The sequence below is a fragment of the Pongo abelii genome, chromosome 3 (assembly GCF_028885655.2).
Source record: "Pongo abelii isolate AG06213 chromosome 3, NHGRI_mPonAbe1-v2.0_pri, whole genome shotgun sequence".
Classification (NCBI taxonomy): domain Eukaryota; kingdom Metazoa; phylum Chordata; class Mammalia; order Primates; family Hominidae; genus Pongo; species Pongo abelii.
Genome location: NC_071988.2, coordinates 37652960 through 37662764, shown reverse-complemented (window position 1 = coordinate 37662764; position 9805 = coordinate 37652960). Strand labels below are relative to the sequence as shown.

At 41.6% G+C, this 9805-nt stretch overlaps 1 long non-coding RNA gene across 1 annotated transcript in view; it reads right to left on the bottom strand.

The window, feature by feature from the left end:
- Window positions 1–9805, bottom strand: part of LOC112132988 (uncharacterized) — a 106277-nt gene that overhangs the window by 68546 nt on the left and 27926 nt on the right. The window lies entirely within an intron of this gene.

Sequence of the window (9805 nt, the reverse complement as noted above, 5' to 3'; positions counted from 1 at the left end):
CAGTGAGGATCCTACACTCATTGCCATCTTGGTTTTGGTGGGTTTTAGCTGGCTTCTTTATTTACTGCAACCTGTTTTATCAGCAAGGTCTTTATGACCTGTGTCTTGTGCTGACATCCTATCTTATCCTTTGACTTAGAATGCCTTAACTGCCTGGGAACACAGCCCAGTAGGTCTCAGCCTCATTTTACCGAGCCCCTATTCAAGATGGAGTTGCTCTGGTTCAAACGCTTCTGACACAATGGTTTCCAGTTGTACATGCACAACTGAAAACTTCACCATGAGGATGATGATAATGGTGATTTCAAAGCGTTTTCACAGTTGAGCCAGATAACAGCCTATGAGCACACAGAACAGGTGAATTAAGCTGGTGTCACAGATGAGGAATTGAGGAGCAGAAAGGTACAGGGTTGAGTCCAAGGCCACTCAGCTGGTTCCCTAGGAAGCCCAGACTAAGAGATCAAGGTCCTGTGAATGATGCTACATCATTGAATGACCATTATGGCACTATTACCAACAGGTTCTACAGGCCCTCGTTCATGCTAAACAAATAGACTATCACCATTATTAAAATAGGTAACATAGCATTTAAAGCAAGCTACCTTTGGACATATTGCCTAGGATGTGTTTCCAATGCAAAAATGGGACTCTGGGCCCCTTTTCATGAATAGTACAGTTTTTAAGTTAAAATTTTATTTGAGTGGGTCATTCACTTACATGACTCAAAAGTCAAAATTCTAAAATACAGTATACCTGAGAAGTACACTCGCTGCCACTTCTTTCCCTTAATCCAATCTCTCCTCTTCCTTTTCTCCCTTGTTGGTAAATCATTTTTATTACTTTTCTTTTTAACCCTACCTGTGTTTCTTTATGAAAATACAAAGTACAAAATGTGTATCCTTATTCTTATTTCTTTGTAGTCTTACAATAAAGAGAGTATATCTAGTGCATTTTGAATTGGTTTTCTGGAAGTGGTGGTGGGCTTTGCTAAACCATCCCCCTCTTACCTGGGAACCTCAGGGATTGCAGAATTGATCTCCAGACAGCCCAACTGTGACAGAGAACCCAAGAGTTCTAGCCATGGAGGCTCCAGTTGGATCAGTTTGCTCCATAAACCTAGGTCCCTCATGAAACCGGAACCAGACGTGGCTGTAGCCAAGGGAAGCTTGGGATTTTCTGCCAACCACTGACTGAGGCAGCCAATCGATTCACAGGGAAAAGCTATCTAGAAGCTGCTCTGGACTCGAAAAGACACAGATCAGACCAACACAGACTGTCTCCCCACCCACCGATTATGGGTTTACCACAGTGGCTCATGCGAAGGAACTGGAGACAGACCTGGGGCCCTGCAGTCTCCATGCTGTTGACATGGCAGTTCCCAAGGAGAGGGCTGGCAGGTTGGGGGACAGTGTGCATTACAGAATCACTGTTGTCCCTGGTATTCGTTTGCCAGGGCTGCCTTTAAACACAAACTGGGTGGCTTAAACAACAGACATTTATTGTCTCATGGTAATGGAGGCTGGAACTCTGAAATCCAAGTGTCTGCATGGTTGGTTTCTTCTGAGAACTGTGAGGGGCACATCTGTTCCAGCCTCTCTCCTTGGCTTGTAGACGGCCCTCTTCTCCCTGTTTCTCTTCACGTTGTCTTTCCTCTGTGTATGTCTGTCTGTGACCAAATTCTCCATTTTTACAAGGTCATCAGTCACAGTGGGTTAGGGCCCACCCTATGGATCTCATTTTAACTCGATACTTCTGTAAAGACCCTATCTGCAAATAAAGTCACATTCTGAGATGCTGGGGGTTAGGATCCCAACATATCTTTCTTTCTCTTTTCTTTTCTTTTTTTTTTTTTTTTTTGATAGAGTTTCACTCTTGTTGCCCAGGCTAGAGCGCAGTGGCGCAATCTCGGCTCACTGCAATCTCTGCCTCCCGGGTTCAAGAGATTCTCCTGCCTCAGCCTCCCAAGTAGCTGGGATTACAGGTATGTGCTATTATGCCCAGCTAACTTTGTATTTTTAGTAGAGACGGTGTTTCACCGTGTTGGCCAGGCTGGACTCGAACTCCTGACCTCAGATGGTCCACCCACCTCGGCCTCCCAAAGTGCTGGGATTACAAGCAAGGAGACCTAATCCAGCTCATATCATTCCTTTTCAGACCCACAGGCATCCTCTCCCGAAGCGTTGGCCTCACATCCCCATTCCACTGTTGATAAAAAAACCATAGAGAGCCTGGGGAAGTGTTGTATTCCTTGAGTATATTGTGGAAGGAGGGAGGCAGTGTAAAACCCCTGCTTTAAAATGTGTTGCATATATTCTCTCTATACTAAATATAATATGGTTCTCATTATGGAGAGTAGGCTCTGTCATTTTCAACAAATCCTTTCTTTGTCTTTATTAAGTCGAAGGCAGGAAAAAAAATCCCTCCAACTATTGTGCTATAGACAAAGCTCTCCTCACCAGCCTCTCTTCTCACGCATAGCCCTGACCATTGGAGCTGAGACCCCAATGCCCAGATCTTCAAAATCACATACTCCTTTTACTCTGAAGTAAGATTTTTCTTTATCTTACATTTTCAAATATATACTAAGCTGAAAGATAGATCACTCCCTATAGCTGGGCTTTTGGTGTTGTTGATCATTTTAGCTTTGTTTCTGTAAAATCCAGCCTGACGTCTTTGCTGAGATGCTGCGACAAACACTTTGGACCCATGACTTGGCACAACCAGGTGTGGCTTGGCCTGCCGCTCATCAGGCAGGTGAAAACAGCCCAGCTCAGTTCGAACATGCTCCAGGGATTCGGCACCTGGAAATCCCCACAAAGCTAATTCCATTCCAGATCTTTCTCAACACCCAGAGGAGGGAGCGCAAGGCCCAATTGTCCTTACAACTTTCCCTGACTACAATTCTATATTCTGGGGAGGTCATGGGGACAGGGGGTGAGGAAGACCGTATATTAATGAGTGTGGGGTCTTAAGTCATAAAGTAGATTTGATGCCTTAACAGAGCCAGTGACCAAACATCCCCACCCCTGTAATTCTGAGGGAGGACACTGGGTGGCCCTAGCCTACATAAAGCCCCTCTACCAGGTTTAGCTCAAGACAAATTTTTCACAGGGCTGTTGCCTTTGTGATTTGAATCCCTTGTTGTTTCCCATCCTTCTTGTTTTCTTGGGTTCCATCCTTATTTTCCACGTGTCTTGGGCTCCATCCAATGCTGAGTAATGAGTCAGAGTCAGAAGCTTTAAGGAGTTAAACCGCTGCTCCAAAGAGGGGGTAACTTACAGCTCCAGGCACCAGGTGGTGGGGCCCCTTCCTGACCCACAGTTTGTGGCCTCAAGGTGCCCATAGGAGCAGTTGGGTGTAGCCATGGTGGGGTGACTCGTTCTATTTTTCCAGCCTCACCTCCCTCTCTGGTCTTCCTGGGGGAAGTCTCTTACTTCATACAAGACGTGACAAGGGCGTGGCTGTCCTTCCTTCCCTCCTCCGTGTCCCATCCTACCCCACCCCAGGTTCATCTTTGGAAGGATTACAGTCCAAAGTGCTTTGGGGCAAAGGAAAAGTCTGAAACTGGGATGGGTGTGACAGTGTTTCTCCTTGCATGACCTTGGTCTGTGACACATTCACTGTACACCCTGCTGGCCCCAACTGCTGGTGGGTGGATGCCTGGGCTGGTCTGGAAATAAAACGGGCCTGAAAGAAGGGCTTGAGTGAGGTGCCAGGCACTGGAGTGAGCTCCCAACATGCTTTGTGCAACAGGATGGCAGGATGAAGACAGTAACAACCACCAGCATTTGCTGAGTACCTTCCCTGTGCCAGGCACTGTTCAATTTAAGCCTCACCGTAATCCTATGTGGTAGATCCTGTTACTATTCCCATTTTCCAATGAGGAACCTGTGTCACAGTGAAATCCAAAATCACTCCATTAATACAAGGTGGAGCCAAAATTCTAACCTGGCTCTGGAGTCTGGCTCTGGAGTTTACACTCTTAGGTTTGTATTAACAAAAACATGGGTATTATTGTCCCCATTTTACAAATGAGCAAAATCAAGTGCCTTGCCCAGTTCTACACTGCCAGGGAGAAACAGCTGGGCCAGGCACCCAGGAGTCTGACTCTTGTTCACTGCCCAGCTGCAGGGTGGAGAAGCTGGGGAGGCATGCTAACAGTCAGGATGTAATTGCATCCTGCATGCCCTTCTCCACTCCAATTTCTACCTTCCTCCTGAAGCTTTGAGCTCTCCTTTCAGGTAACAGGAAGCTACTAGAAAAAGAGCCAGCTAGGGAGTGAACAGGTGAAGAAATCAGAAACCTGCACCTGCCAATCCAGGAATCAGTCCAACACGCCTTATGGAACTGACACCTGCCTGCCCAGGTGAAGAGTCCAGGTGCCTTGGGCAAAGGGAAGTGAACATTAGAGGAAGTTAGTTTCCAGAAACATGAATGTGGAGTAGAAGAGAAAATAAATAGGGCCAAGACATGATGAAATAGGTTGGAAATCAGAGACCCTTTTAGTTGAAAAGAACTACAGAAGATAATGAGTCTAAACCAAATCTCTTGTTTTATTAATAATGACAGCTAACATTGACTGGTCACTTATCACATGCCAGGCATGGTGACAAGTGTTTTCCTTGTGCCTAGAGCAATCCTATGAGGCAGATGCTATTTTTTTTTCCTTCATGAGGGAGCTGAATTAGAGGTTAATTGGGCCAATAAGAGTAGATCCAGGCAGTCTTCCTCTCTCCAAAGCCCACATTCTTTCATACTCTTTAACCTTTTATGATGGAACATTTTAAACATACACAAAATTAGAATATTATAATGAGAGAATATTATAATTAGAGAGGATATATCATAAGTCCATTGACCAGTTGCAAAAATTATTGACGCAAGACAGATCTTATTACATCATTGCTCTCCCTATCTGTCTTCTATTACTAAATTATTTTGAAGTAAATGGCACACATACTATTTCTGTATCATATCATTCTGTTATTATCCATACTTACTTTAGTATGTATCTCCAAGAAGAACTTTCACAATGGCACTACCAGTGTTACTTCCAAAGAAAATGACAGTAATTTTTAAAGTCATCAAACATTCAAACCCTCTTCAAATGTCTCAGATTTCCTGTAAATGTATTTCTACAGTTGCTTTGTTTGCATTGGAAGAAAAAACAGTTCACACATTGCATTTGATTAACTCTCTTAAATCTCTATCAGCTATATAGGCCTCCTTGTCTCCCTGACATTCTCTTGTTAAAGAAAGAGAGTGATTTGCCCTGTAAATTTCTTACCTTTTAGATTTTGCTGATTATATCACTGTGGTGTCATTTAACATGTTCCTCCCTTCCCTGTATTTTGTGTAAACTGGTAGTTAGATCTAGTGGTCTGATTACATTCACATTGAATTATTTGGCAAAGATACTTCATAAGCAAGACACAATCAAGGACCCTAAGCTTAAGACTACTTCTTTCTAGAAGATGAAGTCTCTATTCCAAGCTCACAAAGCTAATAAAGGACAGAACGAGGCCTGGAATTCAATATTCTGCCTCTAGGCTCCTGTCCTTCCTCCCCATCACAGGACTTGAATCTAGTCTCTCCTCCTTGGAACGGAAGGGTAGTTCAGTTGTCATTAAATCTACTACCTCCATTATGAGAGAAGGAGCAAGAGAGGAGCAGTGGGAAGGTTCAAACCTTCCTTTGACATACGGCAATATTTTTATTTTAAACAGATGCTGTGGGGAGAAGTCTTCTCAAGCCTGGGTGGGGCTATGCACAGTCTGCTTTTGCCAGAGGATTGGAAGCACTTAAGACAGAACTCCGGCACAAAGCATCATTCTTGTTCCCCCTCTCTCCTTTTAAACACTGAGAACCAATTTACCTGAGTGAGTGCCAAAAGGAACGTTTCATCCCTTTGGCTTACTCATTTTAATCGGAGGGAATGAGGTTTGTGCTCTTGCTCGCTGGCAGTGCTAGACGCCTGAGGAGATGCATGGAATTCCTCTTCGGTGAATAGGAAATAGAAAAGGAATAGCTAATGAAGGTGGCAACTATTCTGTGCCCTTTAGAAGTAAGTGCTTCCTCCTCCCTTCCTGCTACACTCAGCATGCAAACCCCAGAACCAAGACTGTATAACACAGGTAAATGGAAATATTCCCATCGCAAGAGGAAGAAACCCACTCCCTACCCAAAACAAGGGGTAGGGGGCAAAGGTGGCTCAAATGCACAATAACAATGAGAGCCCACCTTTATGGAATATTTAAAACACACCAAATACTTTATGCACAGTATCTCATTTAGTCCTCAAAACAACCCTGAAAAGTGGAAAGCAGGTGCTTCTATTTCTTGAATCTGCAGATAAGGAGGAACATGAGATCACACAGATATTATTTTAGTGAAGGCAGAATTCTAATCCAGGCTTTTCTCATTTAGCATCTGTAGGTTCACCATTAGGCTACAAAATTAGCTAAATTAAGATACTTATTTGGGAGGGGATAGCAATTTAGAAGGGAAATTTTGTTGGGTTTAGGAGTGGCTCAAGTAATACACCTTGGGATTCCTGGCCTTTGAGGACTATCATCTTCCATCTTACCGTAGGTCTCCAAAATCCATTAAGCACATTTCACAGGTGCAGGGACAGAAAGTTTCCACAAGGAATTGACTCTGGGGAAGCAACAGTTAAGCACTCTCTAGCTGTCTTCCTGTCAGGTCAAGGCTCCTCACTCAAAGGAATGTCAGGAACCTATGTGGCACACACAGCCTTTGTGTGAATTTGAAAGTAGCACCTCTCTGGGGTAGATGAGTGGCAAAAATCTGCTCTTTCTGGGAGGATCCTTCTGGAAGGGTAATATCCACACTAGGCTTCACTGCTTGGCAGGGGTTGGGCCAGATTTCAGCCCCTTTCATACCCCTGCAGCCAGGTTCAAGAGCGCAGCAGGGCCCTGGTAAGCCAAGCTCCCTTTCCAAGCCAGGACTCTGCACCTGTTAAGCCCAAGTCACTCTTGCTGAGCTGTTACCATCTTTGGTGGTTGTTTCATGTGATTGTGGTCTTCTGTCAGCTCATGAGAGGGCAGAACCCAATTACTAGATTACTCAGAGTGCTGGTTTTTTCTTTTTTTTTTTTTTTTTCACCGCACTCAAGGCTGTGGCAGCCAAAATTTCCCCCCATCTCCCTGGTTTGACTCACGAAGCTAGGCTGACATTGCTGTACATAGACTGCTAGGAGACTGTGACCACATTACACTATTTTTTCAATAGGGCTGACCAATTTCAATGGCTTGATTTTTGTCATCGGATTGTATAAAAGAGCATGAAAAATAATTTGCAGTAGATAAACATTTTTCAGACCACACTAAAAAGGTAAATGTGAATCGATTACAAACCATGGGGAAATAAATTTGGTCAAAACTTAGTCATTTCGCTTTTGGAAATTTGTAGTAAAGAAATAATGCTAAATGTAGAAGAAAAACAAAAACCTCTATCCACAAAGATAGTCACTACTGCATTATTTGTATTAATACTAGGGAAAATTGGAAATTAGCTGTCTTTATTGGAGAGCTTGTAGGTTAGGTAAATTAAGGTATTTACCACATAATAGAGTTTTACAGCATTTTTGGAATTTGTGTTTCTGAAATGTTTGTTGGAACATATATAATGTGTATGTTGTTACAAGAAAAAATGTCAGGAAGCAAATAAATGTAAATTATAATCACAACTGTGTCAATAATGCTTAGAAAAATTTAGAAAGAGGATACACTAAAGCAGTCTTATTAAACCTAATGAAAATAACTACTATTCGTTGAGTTTTTGCTGTGTGTGAGGTACTGTGCTCAGTGTTTTTATATACATTAATTCAGTTTATCCTTCTAACAACAACTTGTGGTAAGTACAATTATTATGATTCCCATTTTATAGATGAAGGAATTGTTGCAGAGCTAAGTTAAATAACTTGCCCAACTCATGTAACAGAAAATGTAAAATCTGGAAGATGAGTCCAGGAAGCCTTAACAGCCACGCCTCCTAGCTGTTTATCAGCTACTTGAAAAATAGAACAAAAGATAATATGGAGAGATATCATTAAAAATATTACATAGAACAGGTCGAGCCTAGAATATGATGGGGTAGTGTTAAAAGTACCCAGTAACTAAATGGAGGAAGTTCTGTTTACCCAGGTAAAGATAATACAGTTCAAGCATCAATAACTGCAGTAGACTGGAGCACATCAATATTTGTGAAGTTACAGGTTTAAAATTACTCAGGAAAAAAACCCTCATCGGGCACCTTTAGAGAAGCTAGGAAATAGCTCATTTCTCTGAAAACTGGCAAATAGAAAATAACCAAGCATTTTTCCTGCTTTTACTGTGCAAAACTTAGGGTAACTAAAGAGTTGATGAGGACAAATTTCCTTTAATGGAAATATTCCACATAACGAATGAAGCAGGAATAATAGAATAGCATCCCCATAAAATAAAGGATCAGGCAAGAGATATTAACATTACAGAAACAGACACAACCAGACAGTATGTACTTCCTGGTGGGATTACCACACCACTACCTATGAAGTATTAATGACAAAAAAATCAAAACCTGAGTCAGATTGTACCTCTATTTGTGCCTCCCAATTTATAAGAAATGCAGGAGAGAGACAGAGAAATGGTTTAAATGACATCAAAGGAGACAAAAATCAGCAAAATTCAGAGTGTGGAACACTTGGTAGGACAAAGGACCTGTTTTCTCTTGACTTTGAAAGGGGAAAAGGGAGGGGAGGGGGCGTGTAGATGAAAACAGAACAACTACAGTGATCTTACTTGTATTCTATTTGGGGAGAAAATCCCTCAAAACATTTTTGAGACAGTCAGAGAAACAAATGCTGTCTGGATATTTGACTAAATTAAGGAATTTTTGCTCTTTTTTAAGGTGTGATGGTGATGTTGTAGCTATGGCTATGCTTTTTAAAAGAAGTCCTTGTCATCGCTTCTTGGTCTTTTGACTAAGATCAAGTGTAGTAAAAAGAAGCCCTTGTCTTTTAGAGATGCATTCTGGAATATTTATGGATGAGAATATATGATTTCTTATATTTGTTTTAATATATTTCAAGAGCCAGGAGGAGGTGAATGAGGAGAGATACAATAAAAGATTGGCCATGAGTTGATAATTGCTGAGGTTGAGTAGTGAGTAAGTGGGGTCTCATCACGCTCTCCTCTCTACTTTTATACAGGCTTCAGGATTTCCAAAATAATTTGTTTTTAAAGACACGAACATATATCAATTGAGATTTTACTCAAAAATTTAAAAGATTGCTGTAGAATCAAAGGCTAGTATAAGGCAATGGCTGAAGTCATGGACTAAGGACCAGGTTGCCTGTGTTTAAATGTCTGCTCTATTACTTACCAGCTGGGTAATCCAGGGTAAGAAACTTCATGTTGCTGCACCTCAGTTTCCTCATTTGTAAAATGGGATAACAATACCACTTACTTTCTACTTCATAGAGTTATTATAACAATATTATTTATGACAATAAAATGAATAAAATTTCTCCAGGGCCTGGAACAGTCCATGGCACATATTAAACATTGCATGGATTTACTGTTTTATTGTTGTTGGGTTTTTATTTTTGTTTTGTTATTTTGTTTTTGGGAGCGTCTTCACTCATTTTGTATTTCATACCTAACAATTCAGTCTCACATCCTTAATGCATCAACTACAATTTTCTAGTTTCTTTAGAATGGAGCAAGAACTTAAAGATACTCTTGAAGCAATCTGAGGACAAATCTTCTAGATTTTAATGATTTGTTCTCAATCTTTTACAGTT